Below are 19,442 nucleotides of genomic sequence, written 5' to 3'. Positions count from 1 at the left end.
CATTCGCAAATCAATCAACGTGATACATCACATTAACAAAAAAAAAAAGAGAAAAACCATATGATCCTGTCAATCGATGCAGAAAAGGCCTTTGACAAAATCCAGCACCCTTTCTTAATAAAAACCCTTGAGAAAGTCAGGATAGAAGGAACATACTTAAAGATCATAAAAGCCATTTATGAAAAGCCCACAGCTAACATCATCCTCAACGGGGAAAAACTGAGAGCTTTTTCCCTGAGATCAGGAACACGACAGGGATGCCCACTCTCACCGCTGTTGTTTAACATAGTGCTGGAAGTTCTAGCATCAGCAATCAGACAACAAAAGGAAATCAAAGGCATCCAAATTGGCAAAGATGAAGTCAAGCTTTCGCTTTTTGCAGATGACATGATATTATACATGGAAAATCCGACAGACTCCACCAAAAGTCTGCTAGAACTGATCCATGAATTCAGCAAAGTTGCAGGATACAAAATTAATGTACAGAAATCAGTTGCATTCTTATACACTAACAATGAAGTAACAGAAAGACAAATAAGGAAACTGATCCCATTCACAATTGCACCAAGAAGCATAAAATACCTAGGAATAAATCTAACCAAAGATGTAAAGGATCTGTATGCTGAAAACTATAGAAAGCTTATGAAGGTAATTGAAGAAGATTTAAAGAAATGGAAAGACATTCCCTGCTAATGGATTGGAAGACTAAATATTGTCAAAATGTCAATACTACCCAAAGCTATCTACACATTCAATGCAATCCCAATCAAAATTGCACCAGCATTCTTCTCGAAACTAGAACAAGCAATCCTAAAATTCATATGGAACCACAAAAGGCCCCGAATAGCCAAAGTAATTTTGAAGAAGAAGACCAAAGCAGGAGGCATCCCAATCCCAGACTTTAGCCTCTACTACAAAGCTGTCATCATCAAGACAGCATGGTATTGGCACAAAAACAGACACATAGACCAATGGAATAGAATAGAAACCCCAGAACTAGACCCACAAACGTATGGCCAACTCATCTTTGACAAAGCAGGAAAGAACATCCAATGGAAAAAAGACAGTCTCTTTAACAAATGGTGCTGGGAGAACTGGACAGCAACATGCAGAAGGTTGAAACTAGACCACTTTCTCACACCATTCACCAAAATAAACTCAAAATGGATAAAGGACCTGAATGTGAGACAGGAAACCATCAAAACCCTAGAGGAGAAAGCAGGAAAAGACCTCTCTGACCTCAGCCGTAGCAATCTCTTACTCGACACATCCCCAAAGGCAAGGGAATTAAAAGCAAAAGTGAATTACTGGGACCTTATGAAGATCAAAAGCTTCTGCACAGCAAAGGAAACAACCAACAAAACGAAAAGGCAACCAACGGAATGGGAAAAGATATTTGCAAATGACATATCGGACAAAGGGCTAGTATCCAAAATCTATAAAGAGCTCACCAAACTCCACACCCGAAAAGCAAATAACCCAGTGAAGAAATGGGCAGAAAACATGAATAGACACTTCTCTAAAGAAGACATCCGGATGGCCAACAGGCACATGAAAAGATGTTCAGCGTCGCTCCTTATCAGGGAAATACAAATCAAAACCACACTCAGGTATCACCTCACGCCAGTCAGAGTGGCCAAAATGAACAAATCAGGAGACTATAGATGCTGGAGAGGATGTGGAGAAACGGGAACCCTCTTGCACTGTTGGTGGGAATGCAAATTGGTGCAGCCACTCTGGAAAGCAGTGTGGAGGTTCCTCAGAAAATTAAAAATAGACCTACCCTATGACCCAGCAATAGCACTGCTAGGAATTTATCCAAGGGACACAGGAGTACTGATGCATAGGGGCACTTGTACCCCAATGTTCATAGCAGCACTCTCAACAATAGCCAAATTATGGAAAGAGCCTAAATGTCCATCAACTGATGAATGGATAAAGAAATTGTGGTTTATATACACAATGGAATACTACGTGGCAATGAGAAAAAATGAAATATGGCCTTTTGTAGCAACGTGGATGGAACTGGAGAGTGTGATGCTAAGTGAAATAAGCCATACAGAGAAAGACAGATACCATATGGTTTCACTCTTATGTGGATCCTGAGAAACTTAACAGCAACCCATGGGGGAGGGGAAGGAAAAAAAAAAAAAGAGGTTAGAGTGGGAGAGAGCCAAAGCATAAGAGACTGTTGAGAACTGAGAGCAAACTGAGGGTTGATGGGGGGTGGGAGGGAGAAGAGGGTGGGTGATGGGTATTGAGGAGGGCACCTTTTGGGATGAGCACTGGGTGTTGTATGGAAACCAATTTGACAATAAATTTCATATATAAATAAAAAAAATAAAAAAAAATAAAAAGTAAAATCTTAGAATGCAGAGAAAAAAAAATATCTAGTTTTAGTATAAATTAGCTTAGTATAAGCATTTATTTAAGTTTTCCCAGCTTCACTGTGGTATAAGTGAAATATACAAATTGTATATATTTAAGGTATACAATGTGATGATTTAACATACATATACATTGTGAAATAATTACCACAATAAAGTTAATTAACATATCCATCACCTCACAGAGTTACAATCTTTGCCAAAATTTGCCAAATTTCTACTATAGTCACCACGCTATACGTTAGATCCTCAGAAGTTATTGATCTTATAACTGAAAGTTTGTACCCTTTGACCAACATCTCCCCATTTTTGCCACACCCTTAGCCCCTGGTAATCACCAATCTGTTCTCTGGTTCTGTCAGTTTGACTTTTTAAAATTTCACATATAAATGAGATCATTATTTGTCTTTCTGTGTCTGGCTTATTTCACTTAGTATAATATCCTCGGGGTTCATCCACGTTGTACTGAATGGCAGGATCTCCTTTTGTTCAAAGCTGAATAATATTCCATTGTAAATACACAGACTGTATTTTCTTTATTCATCCACTGATGGGCACTGACATTGTTGCCATATCTTGGCTATTATGAGTAATGCTGAAATGAACATGGCAGTGCAGATTTGCCTTTGAGATACTAATTTCATTTCTTTTGAATATATAAGTTTCAGACCACTGATTATATCTGGAAGTGAGATTACTAGGACATATGGAGGTTCTATTTTAAGTTTTTTATGGAACTTCGCTACTGTGTCCCATAATGGCTGGAATAATTTACATTCCTACCAATAGTACACAAAGATTCCTTCTATCCACATCCTCACTAATACTTGTTATCTGTGGTCTTTTTCTTTTAAATGTTTATTTATTTATTTTGAGAGAGAGAGAGAGAGAGAAAGAGAGAGATCAAGTGGGAGAGGGGCAGAGAATCTCAAGCAGGTTCTGCGCTGTCAGTGCAGAGCCCAACACAGGGCTTGATCTCACAAACTGCAAGATCATGACGTGAGTGGAAATCAAGAGTCAGATGCTTAACTGAACTGAGCCACCCAGCACCCCATCTCTTGTCTTTTTGATAATAGCCATTCTAACTAGTGTGAGGTGATATTGTATTGTGGTTTTGATCTGCATTTCCCTGATGATTCATGTTGTTGAGCACCTTTTCATATGCCTGTTGATCATTTGCCTGTCTTCCACAAGGAAATGTCTATTCACGCTTTTGCCCATTTTTAAATTGGATTACTTATTTTTTGCTATCAAGTTGTAGGAGTTCCTTACATATTTTGGATATTAACATCTTATTGGATATGTGCTTTGAAAATATTTTCTCCCATTCCATTGCTTTGCTTTTCATTTTATTGATTGTTTCCTTTCCTGTACAGAAGCTTTTGGGTTCTATATATCCCACTTGTTTAATTTTGCTTTATTGCCCGTGCCTTTGGTGTCGTTTCCAAAAAAAATCATTGCCAAGACAGATTTTCCAGAAGATTTTCCCTTATGTTTTCTTCTAGGAGTTTTACAATTTCAGGTATCACATTTAAACCTTCAATTCATTTTGAGTTAATTTGATGTAAGATAAGGATCCAATTTCATTCTTTTACACATGGATACCAGTGTTCCCAACACCATTGATTGAAGAGACTACCTTTTCCACATTGTGTACTCTGGGCATCTTTGTCAAAGATTAGTTGACCATATCATGTGTAGGTTTATTTCTGGACCCTTTATTCCATTGTTGTTTATGTCTGTTTTTATAGCAGTACCACACTGTTTGGATTACTATAGCTTTATAATATAGTTTTAAACCAGAAGTGTGATGGCTCTAGCTTTGTTCTTTTTTTTCTCAAAAATGCTTTGGCCATCCAGGTTCCATTTAAATTCCCTATAAGTGTTAGGACTGTTTTCTATTTCCATGAAGAATGCCATTGGAACTTTGATAGGGAATGAATTGAATCTATAGATTGCTAAAATAGTATAAATATTTTAGCAATATGAATTCTTTTAATCCATGAACACAGAATATCTTTTTTTTTGTTTTCTTTAATTTCTTTCATCAGTGTTTTCTAGTTCTCAGAGTACATAGATCTTTCACTTTCTTAGTCAAATTTATTGCTAAGTATTTTATTATTTTTGATCATAATGTAAGTAGGGTGATTCTCTTAATTTCTTTTTCAGATAGTTCATTGTCAGTGTCTAGAAACATAACTGATTTTGGTATGTTGTTCTGTATCCTGCAAATTTACTGAATTCATGTATTAGCTCCAACAATTTTTTCATGGAATCTTTAGTGTTTTCTTTTTTTTTTTTTTAATTTTTTTCAACGTTTATTTATTTTTGGGACAGAGATAGACAGAGCATGAACAGGGGAGGGGCAGAGAGAGAGGGAGACACAGAATCAGAAACAGGCTCCAGGCTCTGAGCCATCAGCCCAGAGCCTGACGCGGGGCTCGAACTCACGGACCGCGAGATCGTGACCTGGCTGAAGTCGGACGCTTAACCGACTGCGCCACCCAGGCGCCCCTAGTGTTTTCTTTATATAAAACCGTATCATCTGCAATTTCACTTATATGTGAAATCTTCCTTTCCTATTTGGATGTCCTTTATTTCTTTTTCTTGACTAATTGCTCTGGCTACGGTTCCCAGTCCTATGTTGGATAGAACTGGTGAAAGTGGGCACTGTTTTCCTCATCTTGGAGGAAAAGCTTTCAATCTTTCCCCATTAAGTACGATGTTAGCTATGGGACGGGCATATATGTCTTTCATTATGTTGAGGTACATTCCTTCTGTACCTATTTTGTCAAGGATTTTTATCATGAAAGGATATTGAATTTTGTCAAATACTTCTTCTGCATCTATTGAGATGATCACGTGATTTTTGTGTTTCATCCTATTAATGTGATGTGTCACATTTATTCATTTGCCTATTGTTGCACCATCCTCGTATCCCAGGAATAGATCCTACTTAATCAGCGTATAAGATCCTTTTAATGTGTTGATAAATTCAATTTGCTAGTATTTTCTTGAGGATTTGGCATCTACATTCATCAGGAGTAATGGCCTGTAGGTTTCTTTTCTTGTATCTGGCTTTGGCTTTGGTATCAGGGTAATGCTGGCCTTGTAACATGAGCTTAGAAGTGTTCTCTTCCTTCAGATTTTCAGAAGAGTTTGAGAAGGACTGGCATTAATTCTTTTTGTTTTAAGTTTATTTATTTATTTTTGAGAGAGAAAGAAAGTGTGAGTGAAGGAGGGGCAAAGAGGGAGAGAGAGAATCCCAAGCAGGCTCCACACTGTCAGCATGGAGCCCAATGTGGGGCTTGAATCCACAAGCCCCAAGATCATGGTCTGAGCTGAAGTCAGATGCTTAGCTGACTGAACCACCCAGGTGCCCCTAATTCTTCTTTAAATATTTGGTAAAATTAATCATGCAGCCATCTGGTCCTGGAATCTTTTTTGGGGGGATGTTTTTGATTACTGATTCAATCTCCTTACTTCTTATTGGTCTAATCAGAATTTCTTTCTTTTTTTTTTAATGTTTTATTGTATTTTTGAGAGAAAGAGAGAGAGAGAGCGTGAGCAGTGAGGAGCAGAGATAGAGAGGGAGACACAGAATCTGAAATAGGATCCAGGCTCCAAGCTGTGAGCACAGAGCACGATATGGGGCTTGAACTCATGAACCACGAGATCATGACCTGAGCTGAAGTCAGACGCTTAACCACTCAGGGGACTCTGAACTTCTGTCTTTCTTTGTTTTTGTTTGTTTGTTTGTTTGTTTTGTTTTTTAATGTTTGTTGATTTTTGAGAGAGAGACAGAGCACAAGCAGGGGAGGGGCATAAAGAGAGGGAGACCCAGAATCTGAAGCAGGCTCCAGGCTCTGAGCTGTCAGCACATAGTCTGATGCAAGGCTTGAACTCACAAACGTGAGATCATGACCTGAGCCGAAGTCAGATGCTCAACCAACTGAGCCACCTAGGCGTCCCTGAATTCTGTTTTTCTAACCATTGTAGTTTATATCTCCAGCGCTGCATAAACAGATTTTTCTTGGGTTATTTTAATAAGATTCCAATGCCTTTCTACCATCGTGTAGCACCTTTTCTGTACATATTTAGGTATAGTCAATTCTCAGGTAAAGGCTGGTCAATCATTTTGACACCTGCATTTTCTGCTTTATTTCTTGCTTTGTAAAATCTTCTCTTGATAGTTAACAGGTCTTATTTTAATTACCTGCTTTGTTGACAACTTATACTTTTACTCTTTGTGTACATGCAATGGAGAAATGCTTTAAAAGGAAAACAATGCTCTATCCAAAGAAAGGTTTAAGGAGGTGCAGGAGAGCTTAGGGTGATGCTAAAATAGATTTTTACCAACATGGAACAAAGAAAAAATGCAAAGAGGTGAAATTTGGAGAAACTAGACAACCTTTGAGGATTTCAGGATTTTCTCTGGGGTCATTCCTTTAATTAATTTAAATTCCAAGATATGCAATAATGGAAGAATTAGTAATGTGACTTTGTTTTGCAACAAGAAATAATTTGGAAGATGGGAAGGGGAGAGTGTAATTTTATTTATGAAGGCACGACATTTGTGGAGTTTCAATTAAGCAAGTCTAAAACAATGTTTTCTGTTCCTGGATGCTCCTAGAATTTTCAAGTGCACAGGTACTGATGAAGATATGCTGCAAGTAGATGTGTAGTTGAAAGAAGGGGGATGATATTCTCTAGTGCCTACAAACTAATGAATACCACTTCCAAAAACCACGTATTTGTTTCACTGACCGTTAGAACGGCAAAGGACCTTACAAGTCATTCAGAACAACCACTTAACTTTACATTTAGGAAAACCAAGTACCATAGAGAAGTAACTGCCCAGTAAACAACCAGTCACTGATAGAGCTAGGGCACAAAACTCTTTCCTGTCTATAAAACTGTGCCTAGCGCTCCATGTACCTCTTTAACTGCTTTCTACTGGATTGAACTGCTTTTTTAAAATTTCTTTTTATTCTCCCATGGGTTGGAAGTTATATGTTTTGTTTATATCCATAGCATGTATCCTTAAATTTTTAGTATGTCTAATTAATCTAAAGTCTAAAGTTAGCCAACACCTCTCTCCTCCTCTGGAAGACTATAAGGACCTTAGAATACTTAGGCAGGCTATTTTCATTGCCTAAACTACAGGGATGCATTCTTTCCTCTTCTTTCTTTCTAAAAGAGCCAGGGTTTTATTCAAATATTGAGCAAAATAAGTTCAAGGATGGCGAGTCTATCACAAGGTGATAATCATGATTAGTCTAAGTGAGACAGGAAAATAACATTCTCTTTGCCAATGACTGGTTGTGGCCAATGGGCTATAAATAAAAGTCTGCTCTCAAGCTACTGGAAAGGATGTCCTGACCTGATAAAAAGACAGAAACATAAGAGAAGATAGCGTTCACTGCTTTCTTTCTTTCTGCGTGAGAATGTGCTTGTGTGAGAACATCGTACTTGAGTTATGCGGACCATGGGGGAAAAGAGTAGACACGTACTATAGAAGAAATAGCAAAATGAGGAAGACAGCTTATGTCCTCAATTGCATAATTGGGCTGCTGTTACAACTCATGGACTATCCATCTCTGGACTTCATGATATACAAAATAATAATGACTTCCAACTGTTTAAGGCTCTTTTAGTAAAGTAATTGGTTATTTCCAACCCAAACCAACTTAAATCAATTGAATCTTTAAGTCACCCTTACATCTGACATATTATTTTTATGTAATGTGTTGGTAATTTTCACTATTAATGCTTTTGTTAAGTCAATGCTTCTTTAGATTAACAAAAACGATAATTTCTTTTTGACCATGACTTCTACTGTCTCGGGGCTTTCAAGCTTCAGTTTTCTCTTTCATGAAGTTCATCTCTTACTATTGTAATGGTAGTCTGGTAATGAAAAATTCTCAGTCATTATCTGCAAAAGTATTTAATTTGGCCCACTCTTGAATGATTATATATGTATAAAACTCTAGGTCAACAGTTTTCTCCTAATTTTATTTCCGTGTGTCTAGGTGTGGATTTATTTTTATTTAATACTGCATGGAACTTGATGTATTTCTTGAAACTGAGAATCAGTGTTTTTCAATTGTAGAAGTTTTCAAATATGATATCCTCAAATAGTCACAGTATTTGAAACCCTACGAAACATGTCAAACATTCTTCTTCTTTTGAATATTTTTTTAACGTTTATTTATTTTTTGGGGGACAGAGAGAGACAGAGCATGAATGGGGGAGGGGCAGAGAGAGAGGGAGACACAGAATCAGAAGCAGGCTCCAGGCTCCGAGCCATCAGCCCAGAGCCCCACGCGGGGCTTGAACTCATGGACCGCGAGATCGTGACCTGAGCCGAAGTCGGACGCTTAACCGACCGAGCCACCCAGGCGCCCCTTTTGAATATTTAAATCTCCACTCCATAACCATAATCTCTTTAACCTTCAGTGCTTTATTCTAGATAATTTCTTCAAAACTATCTTCCATTTTAAAAACAGTACCTCTTTAAAAAGTCTATTGAGTTACAAGATCTTCTATACATATCACAGTAAAATTATTTTTAAAAGTGCTATTGGCATTTTTTCCTGTCAAAATGAAAACGGGTTTCTTTTCCTCATATGCATGGTTTTGAAATGTGCTGATAACCTCTTTCATGTATGCCATTTTCAACATGCATACTTCTGATAAATGTATTACTTGAGGTTATTATGAGTCTAATTTTTCTTTTTGTTGTGACTTCTGACTCTTCCTCTTTTTAGCAGCTACATCCTGCAAGTCCTGGTGTGAATGTGTATCCCTCCAGAGAAGTTTTGCATTTGCTTCTGCCTGGAAGCATCACTGGACTTGTATGAGTTTTTCATGTCAATTTGTCAGCTTGGCAGTTCCCAGATAAAATGGATATTAAACATTTAAATTCAAAGTTAATATGCGGGCAGGTCCATGATTACAAATTTACAGGGGAAGCTTTTTCTATCGTTAGCCCAGGCTGAGATATACAAGGGTCCTTTCCATCTCCCTTGGAATATAAATAAGTTTTGTTATTTTTTGACAATTTCGCTGAGCTTGTACATTCCCACCTCATGCCACATTCTCACAGATTCTCTTCCTTCCTCATAAAATTCACTGCTACCATTTTCTTATACTTGGGGGACCCTTGCAATACAAAATTTGAAAAGGAGGAAATGTAAGAAAGACCTCGTTCAAAATGCTAGTGATGTCTCCGTTGAGGAACATTGGCCTAGGCCAATCACAATTCATCCTCTGAGGCTGGGGGTGTGGCACCTGACTAAAGTTGGGGTTCTGATAGTAAGGAAGAAGAAGGCCGCTGATGAACAGATAAATACCAGGGACTACATTAGGAAGGACCAAATATGGGACAACTAAAATATGTCAAGTGCTCTGCTAAGCAATCTATATACGTTAAGTCATCTTTTTCTCACAGCAAAGTTTCGAGGAAGTTTATGATTATCCCCATTTCATAGGTGAGAAGACCGAGCTTCAGTCTGAGAGAGGCAAATCATTTCCCTAAGCTCATAAAGCTAACAAGTGGCATCACCCGGTTTCAAACTCAGCGTTCAGAGAAACTTGACGTATCCATCAGAAAAAAACCCACAATACTTGATTTCTATGCTCATGAAGCATACACAGTGCAACAACTATCTCTGAATTTCCTTCTTCAAGTCGATAAGTGGCCAACATAGAAAAATCCTTAATGTCCCATGGAATTTAGTTCTTCATTGATTCTTTCGTGATGAGTGGTGATTATTAAATTGCCAGGACCATCCCTGAACCAGTTATAACTGGCTTTAGCATGAATTCTGACACCCAGCTCTGCTTTAAATAACCCACATTTTCAATATCTAGCGTAAACAGGGTATTTTTACCACTGATATTTGAAAAACACTTTAAAAAGCTTCAGAGTATGAAATATGCTGTAATACTGTATATATCGGTAAATTACATTTCCAGTTTGTCCTCAATTTCAAGAAAATCCTCAGCCAAATAAACTAGCAAGCAAATAAATCACTTTAATTATAATAAATGGCAGTTTCTCTAAATATATTTCTGGCAGCAAATAGCTTCTATTATTGACTTTTGCAAGAGTAATTTAAGGGGAAACTATTCTCAGTAAAGTTGGAGATGCCTGCTATTCCTCATCTATGTATATTATAATCCATTTAGATTCCTACACCATGGGAAAACTAATTTCCAATTTTAAGGCACTTAAGCTGATATATTTATTATGAAATTATTCATCTTATAAATTATCTTCTTCATAGTGCCTCATTGGCTAAATTTAAGAATGCGATTTTCTATAGTGTAGATAGAAAAATCATGGCCAGGTCAGAAAAGACTTATTGTTTTTCTAGAATTACAATAATATATCGTAGTATTAAAATGAGACACACTTTTGTTGTCATTTTTCTATTGGTAAGAAATTTTTTCTCATTAGAAATACTTTACACATAGTGATAATTAAGTATGATAGATGTCTTGTTGTGGTGAACATTTATAGGCTTGAATTCATTCTTTTTCAAAAGAGATATACTATTCAATTTACACAATTTTTTTGTGAGTTTGCAAAGTACCTAATGCAATATGTGTCACATCATGAATATTCCATAAATGGTAGTCATCAATAATTGAATTTTAATATTATTGTCATATATCACATGCTCATTTAGAGTCTAGAACTGTTTATCTATGTGCCTTGGTGGAATGTATAATCTCAATCAAGGATAATCAGATCCCCACTGGACCTGCTGGTCAAGTAATTTGCCTAATGGCAAAGATCCATGAGGATCAGCAGTTAAGTGGGGATGGTGAAGTGAAGATGAATTTAAAAGCATACGTAGCATCCATAGCATTGAATGATTACTAGAAATGAATGGGTAAGAATAAGTAGTCAGGATTATATCTGAGTTTCTGGTTTTAGTTATTCAGTAAATAAGAGTATCGTTTAACTGGACCACTTTCTCACACCATAAACAAAAATAAACTCAAAATGGATTAAAGACCCAAATGTGAGACCATAAAAATCCAGGAAGAGAGGACAGGCAGTAATTTCTCTGACATCTGCTGTAGCAACATTTTTCTAGACAAGTCTCCTGAGGCAAGGTAAATAAAAGCAAACATAAGCTATTGAGACTACATCAAAATAAAAGGCTTCCGCACATCAAGGAAAAAAACCAAAAACCTAAAAGGCAACCTACCAAACGGGAGAAGATATTTGTAAAGGATATATCTAGTAAAGGGTTAGTATCCAAAATATATAAAGAACTTACACTCAACATCCCCAAAACAAATAATCCAACTAAAAAACAGCAAGTTTGAACAAACATTTCTCCAAAGAAGACATCCAGATGGCCAATAGACATATGAAAAGATGCTCAACATCACTCATCATCAGGGAAATGCAAATCAAAACCACAATGAGATATCACCTCACACCTGTCAGGATGGCTAAAATCAACCAGGCAAGAAACATCAGGTGTTGTGTTGGTGAGGATGCAGAGAAAAAGGAACCCTCTTGAACTATTGGTGGGAATGCAAACTAGTGAAACCACTGTAGAAAATAGTATAGAGGTTCCTCAAGAAGTTAAAAATTGAACTACCCTATGATGCAACAATCACACTACTGGGTATTAGGGATTTATGCAAAGAACACAAAAACACTAATTCAAAGGGATACATGCACCCTTATGATTATAGAAGCATTATTTATAATAGCCAAGATATGGAAGCAGCCCAAGTGTCTATCAATAGATGAATGGATAAAGAAGATGTGAGATAGATAGAGGAATATTACTCAGCCATAAAAAAGCAAGAAATCTTGCCATTTCCAATGACACATATGGAGCTAAAGAATATAATGCTAAGTGAAATAAGTCAGTCAGAGAAAGACAAATACCATACGATTTCACTCATATGTGGAATTTAAGAAACAAAACAAATGATCAAAGGAAAAAGACAGAGAGAGAGAGACAGACAAACAGAGAATTGGACTCTTAAGTATAAAGAACAAACAATGGTTACCAGGGGGGAGTGGGCAGGGGGATGGGTGACATAGGCGATGAGGATTAAGGACTTCACTTGTTGTGATGAGCACTCTATAATGTATGGAATTATTGAATCACTATATTATACACCTGAAACTAATAAAACACTGTATGTCAATGATACTGCAATTAAAATGAAAAACTCAATGCCTAAAAAAGCAGTATTATTTGATAAGACAATGAATTCTCAAGAAGCAACAAATTTGAAGAGAGAGGAAGACCTTTTTGACATTTCAATTTTCAGTTTGAGGTGCCTGGGGGATATCTAAAAAGTGACCTCTCAAAGGCAGTTGACTGAAGGGTCTGGAGTTCAATAGACAGGTTTGAGATACATTTAGAGAAGTAGATATTATTAGTACAGTTGAAACAACTGGAGTGGTTGAGATCAATCTGGAAGTATAAGGAATGGGAAGGGGACTTCAAGAAGAAAAATGTCTCCAGACATGTATATATCTAACTGCTTATCAAAGGCTACATATCCTCTTGAACTTTATGTTCTAGATATAATGTATCACTTACAGCATTCCAAAAGTGCCAATGTATATGCTATTCCTTCTACCTAATATTACCTTTCTATCTCCCCCCTACTCCCTCATTATTCTTTAGTTGATTCCTTTTCATTTTCCAGGACTCCATTTATCATTGACCGAATCTGGAAATGTGCATTTTTCTTCTAACAATATGCATTCACATTCCTATCATAGTGCATGTTGTGAGCTGAATTTTGTCCCTGTACATTTCATACGTTGAAATTCCAATCCCCAGTACCTCAGAATGTGACTGTACTTGGATATAGGGCCTTCAAGGAGGTAATTCAGTTAAAATGAGGTCATATAGGTGGGATCTGATCCAACATGACTGATGTGCTTATAAGGAGAGAAGATTAGGACACAGACAACACAGAGACCATGGAGTGAACATGTGAGGACTCAGTGAGAAGGTGGCCATCTGCCAGCCAAGGAGAGTGGCTGTAGAAGGAAACGACCCTGTCAGTATCTTGATCTGGACTTCCAGGCTCAAGAACTGTGAGAAAATAAATGTCTCTTGTTTAAGTAGCCTAGACTGTGCCACTTCGTTACGGCGGCCCTTGTACACGAATACAGTATTTTAACATATATACCGTAATTGCTTAAATATATGACTGAAGTGAACGCATCATCCCTAGAGAACACCGATATTTAAGGTACAAGGGAAGGAAACGATACCGTGAAGTAAAATTAAAAAGAAGTGGCTAAGACGCAGGACGAAAATGAAGAGAGCTGTGTCAAGAAAGCAAGGAAGGAAAGAGTTGGCCAGTATGGCTTCACAGATGTAGACAGAAGTCCAACTTATCGGATACATCTGAAATATGTGCAGTTAGTTGTAGGTCAATTATACCCTAATAAAAGTTTAAAAAAAGATCGACTAACATGACCAAATAACACAAAAATGTCAAGATAAGTATTAAAGAATATTCATTGTATAAAGGCAACTAGGATATGTTTGTGAATATCTGGAGAAAGTGGAGCCAGGCAATATAGAATGAAGAGCAAAGTGCCCTTTCTGATACATCTATAAGACAACTCAACACAAAAGATGACTATGGACTATGGATGTTGTGGTTCACATAGGATAACAGGCAAATATATTCTAGGATATAGCAGATCTTTGAATTCTCAAGGTACATATTTTGGTTACCAATGCTAAAAATTTTACCCCTGAGCCTCACTCCGTCTCCTACAGCAGAAGCTATTCAGTTATGACCATATACTGTAGAAACTTTTAAAATTTATATTAGGTCTGTGACATCCTATATGTTGATCATGGTATGAAATAGGTCCCTGATCTGACTCACTTCACTAACACCTAGAACCAGCAATGTTGTGCTATGACTTGCACAATGAAATGACCTGCAGAGCTGTAAAGACAGTAATGCCCAGGCCCCCAGAGACCACACAGATGCCAATATCTATTGAGCAATATCTAGGCATCTAAATTGTATTTTTTAAAGCTTCCCAGATGAGTCCCAGTGTAGAATGAGGATTGAGAAACATTAGTTCTCACCCTTGGACCATGAAGTTATTGGCAGAAACCTTAAAACTTATGAGAATTCTAAGAAATGAGTTTGTAAAATGAATGAATCACATGATCACACACACACAAAATTGATGGCACTATGTTTAATGTAGACATAGATATTTTGAGGAAAATATAAATAAATTTAACCATATTACTTGAATAATGGTATCTTTCTGTCAAGTATTTTCTTAATCAACTGGTACTAGAATACAATTAAAAGTATTCAGGGATATAAATAGTAACATTAAAAACATAGCCTGAGACTCTCAATGGTTGGGATCCATTTACTACCCATGGTAGCATTTCCTAGTGTGGTTCCAGATGCATTTGGAAACACTACATATAGCGTATCTTTTTAGAGCCTGTGATAAAAATATTCTTTTAATTTTGTTTCCTCAGCATTCCAAAACTTATCTGAGCACAGAACCTTTCCTCCACTCCCACGAACACATATTAACATCCCAAGAGACACTGTTTTCCCAAGATATCCAATCCCCAACTGGGATCACTGCAGAAGGGAGAGAATAATGAAACCCCAGATGATTGCATTTACAGTGAGCACAATGTTGCAAGTGGTACAATTATCTTTACAATGAAGAATTATACACTTTCAAAGGTGGCTTGCAAGGTCAAAATGATTGAGTTTTGCTTTGTAGCTTAAAAAAAAAAACCCTAGATATTGATAATGATAATAATAATGACGATGATAGCTACAGTTGAATAATGTTCCAAGCACTATTCTAAGAACTTTATATCTATCTATCTATCTATCTATCTATCTATCTATCTATCTATCTATATGTTAATCCACAACCCTAAAAAGTAGTTCCTGTTATTATTATTTTTATTTAAAAAATGAGATACTGAGCCAAATAGTGTTTATGAAACTTGTCCAAGGTCATAAGGCCAGTAGGTGACAGAGCTCGGTTTTAATCCAAGTCTGAAAACCTTAAAACCTAATATCTGAACGACTTACACTCTACATATATGAAGTATATTGAAATGTACTCAAGGTACAGACGTAGACTAGGAAACTGAATCTCAAATTTTGAGCTAATTAAGATCTAGATTTTACAATTCAGGAATACAAGTTCAAATCTGGTGTAACCTGCAAAGAGCTGAAACTGCTATTTATTAGAAATGCTTGAAGGCCAGATAAAGTGATTTTTCTAGCTTGTAGTGGATCTGTATTAAATGAAAACCTAATGTTGGAGTGTCTGGGTGGCTCAGTTGGTTAAGCATCCAAATCTTGATTTCAGCTCAGGTCATGATCTTGCAGTTCGTAAGATCCAGCCCTGAAGCACTGGACTCTGTGCTGACAGCATGAAGCCTTCTTGGGATTCTCTGTCGCTCCACCCCTCCACCACTCACATGCTTTCTCTTCCTCTCTCTTAAAATAAATAAACTTAAAACAAAAAAAAACCCTAATGTAATCCTACATCCAGAATTAATTTGTGTAGGAAGAACAAACAAGAGTGATATTTATACTATTAGTAATCAAATTTAAATACTTTAAAAATATGTAATTTGATATATCAGTACTGCCTTCCGCTATTACTTTTAATAGTCTTATTTTTGTACAAGACAAAGTTGGAATTGTCAGCTGCTTTACTGCTTACTAGATATGCTTCTAATGGTTTGGGAAGAGCTTGGGAACAGTCTACTTCTTCTATTGAAACCATCCCCCATTAGGAAGATAGTTGATAATTAGAATAGGTTCAAGTTGAATGAGGCACCAATTTTACAAGCCAGGAAAATTTAGCCATGTTTCTTCTAGATTGTATACTATATGATGTCTCTGATTTCCCTAGAATGAGATCATAGGATGTGATGAATCCTAGTCACAATTATAACTAATCTGGCTTAACATCTAAACTTGTGTGGTCATCTAATATGGCTTCTGTATCAACTTGTGATGGGTGTCTTCCTAATTCGCTCAGATTTTCCTAGCATTTTCTGAAGATGTTTTAAATAAACGCATTTTGTGGGGGGGGGTGTTGACTGGAGACAGTGATTAAATGATTACCTAATAAAACATTAAAATACAGTTATTTCTTGGAGATTCTGGCCAAGATGGAAACTCAGTCATTTACCACAGCAATTTCCTCTCAAATCTACATAGAATGGCAAATTTAAATCAGCAGTGGAGGCTTGAAGGCATATGTTTCTGGTGGAAGTATAAATAGGTAATCTTTAGAGGGAAAGCTGGCAACTTACTTTGTTTAAAAGCCCTAAAAACGTTAATACACATATCAATTACACTCCTAAGATTTCATAATAAAAAGTAATCCATGGGGCACCCGGGTGGCTCAGTCGGTTAAGCGACTGACTCTTCATTTCGGCTCAGGTCATGATCTCACAGTTTTGTGATTTCAAGCCCCACACCGGGCTCTGCGCTGACAGCTCAAAGCCTGCTTGGGATTCTCTCTCCCCTCTCTCTCTGCCCTTTCCCTGTTTTTTCTCCCTCTCTGTTTCTCAAAATAAATAAATAAACTTAAAAAAATAATCCATAATAACAAAATAGAAACCTTTCCATTGCAGCTATTGTCTTAGCACAAGCGGCCATAACAAAAGAGCATAGAGAGGGTGGCTTCAAAAAACAGAACTTTATTGTCTCCATTCTGGAGTCTAGAAGCGTAAGACCCAGATGTGGGCAGGGATGGTTCCTTGTGAGGACCGCAAGGGAGAATCTGTTCCAGACCTCTTTCTTATAGGTGGTCGTCTACTCCCTACATCTTCACATATCTTTCCTGGATGTGGGTCTCTGGGTCCAAATTTTCTCTTTTTATAACTGCATCAATCATATTCTATTAGGACCCACCCTCATGACCCTAATTTAACCTAAGTACCTCTGTAAAGATGCTATCTGTAAATAAGGTCACATTCTTAGGTACTGGAGGCTAAGAATTCAACATATGGATTTCGAGGAGACACAATTCAATTCTTAATACATCTATGTGTTAATGGTTTTGTTTTTGTTTTTTTCTAATTAAAAAAAATTTTTTTAAACATTTATTCGTTTTTGAGAGACAGAGACAGAGCATGAGCGGGGCAGGGGCAGGGGCAGAAAGAGAGGGAGACGTAGAATGTGAAGCAGGTTCCAGGCTCTGAGCTATCAGCACAGAGCCCGACTTGGGGCTCTAACACGCAGACCGCAAGATCATGACCTGACCCAAAGTCGGACACTTAAGCGACTGAGCCACCCAGGCTCCCCTGTAGTTTTCAAATTTAAACAACAAATATGCCCATACATTTGTAATCTGAGAGTATAATAAGTACTTTTAGTTTCATTAAAGTAATACATGCCAGGGTAAAAAAATAAATCAAATAGTACAAAAAAGCTTTCTTTTATTTTTTTAATGTTTACTTTTGAGAGAGAGAGAGAGAGAGAGAGAAAGGCAGAGAGAGGGAGACAGAGGATCTGAAGCAGGCTCTGTGCTGACAGCAGATAGCCTGATGTGGGGCTTGAACTCATGAGCTATGAGATCACGACCTGAGCTGAAGTTGGACACTCAAACAACTGAGCCCCCTGGGTGCCCCTACAAAAAAAGCTTTGAAAAAATAAAGAGCAAGAGTCTCCTTCCCAAGATTTTGCCACTCATAGCTCTCTACTCCAGAAGCAATTATTTTAAACCTTTCCTTAAAAAGTTTTTTGGTGGTTATCTCCAAATCTCAAATTATAGCTTAAATTGCTATTTATTGATGTATCAACTTTAAACATTAATCGATTTCCTCTTTTGATACACAGCACATTATATCCTCTACCTTCCCTTCCAATACTTGTCAATACTTTCTAAGTCCCTCTCTTTTAAGTCACCTTTGTAACTTCAAATAATGTACTTAAAACTAAGTTTCTTATCCACCAAAAACCAGTTGGTGTTTCCTTCTCTGTTTTTCTTTAACAGTCACGTATGTTTTATTATTTAAAGCCAGAACTTAAGAACACAAAAGCAGTTAATTTCCCAAACTGTACTTACAATTGGGTAAGGTTTGGGTCCTTTCTGCTAGATGTCCAATGGGAGAGTCCCTAACTGTGAAATGTCATGAGCATCTGTGTTTTATTTCCAAGTTAGCATATTAGATGCTCCTGAATAATGCAGACCCTTCCTAGTAGGGCCATCTTCTCCAGGGTAGGTCTAGCATTTTGATGTGCCATATGTGCTGCTGCTGTTGGAAACTTCTGAGTTTTTCTATCATACCGTCAGTGCATCCATTAGCTGCATCTGGCCAGATTCCTGGAATCTGCTAGCATTTTCTTGAGTCTGCCCTGGTTGCTCTGCAGGTCTGCTGCACAGTGGTTGTTCTGGGCTTCTCTTCCCTGATAGTTTATTCTGTGTCCACTATTGCTTGAACTCCATGTATTCTTTTTGCTAGACTTTCTTGGCATACCAGAGCACCTTTTTGTTTTGTTTTTTAATTTTTATTTAAATCCAAGTTAGTTAATATATAGAGGGATAATGGTTTCAGTAGTAGAATTTGGTGATTTATCATTTACATATAATACCCAGTACTCATCCCAACAAGCGCCCTCTTTAATGCCCATCATCCATCTAGTCCATCCCCCCACCAACCTCCCCTCCAGCAACATTCAGTTTGTCCTCTGTATTGAAGAGTCTCTTATGGTTTGCCTTCCTGTTTTTATCTTCTTTTTCCTTTCCTTCCCCTATGTCCATGTGTTTTCTTCTTAAATTCCACATATGAGTAAAATCATATGATATTTCTTCCTCTGATTGACTTATTTCACTTAGCTTAACACACTGTAGTTCCATCCATGTTGCAAATGGCAAGATTTCATTCTTTTTCATTGCTGAGTAATATTCCATTATATATACATATACATATATATACACATTATATATATATATACATATACACATTATATATATACATATATACATGTTATATATATGTGCATATATGTGTGTGT

The sequence above is a fragment of the Herpailurus yagouaroundi genome, unplaced genomic scaffold (genome assembly GCF_014898765.1).
Source record: "Herpailurus yagouaroundi ecotype Mexico unplaced genomic scaffold, PumYag 88619, whole genome shotgun sequence".
Classification (NCBI taxonomy): domain Eukaryota; kingdom Metazoa; phylum Chordata; class Mammalia; order Carnivora; family Felidae; genus Herpailurus; species Herpailurus yagouaroundi.
The sequence above is the reverse complement of the archived record's forward strand: the minus strand, read 5'-3'. Positions refer to the sequence as shown.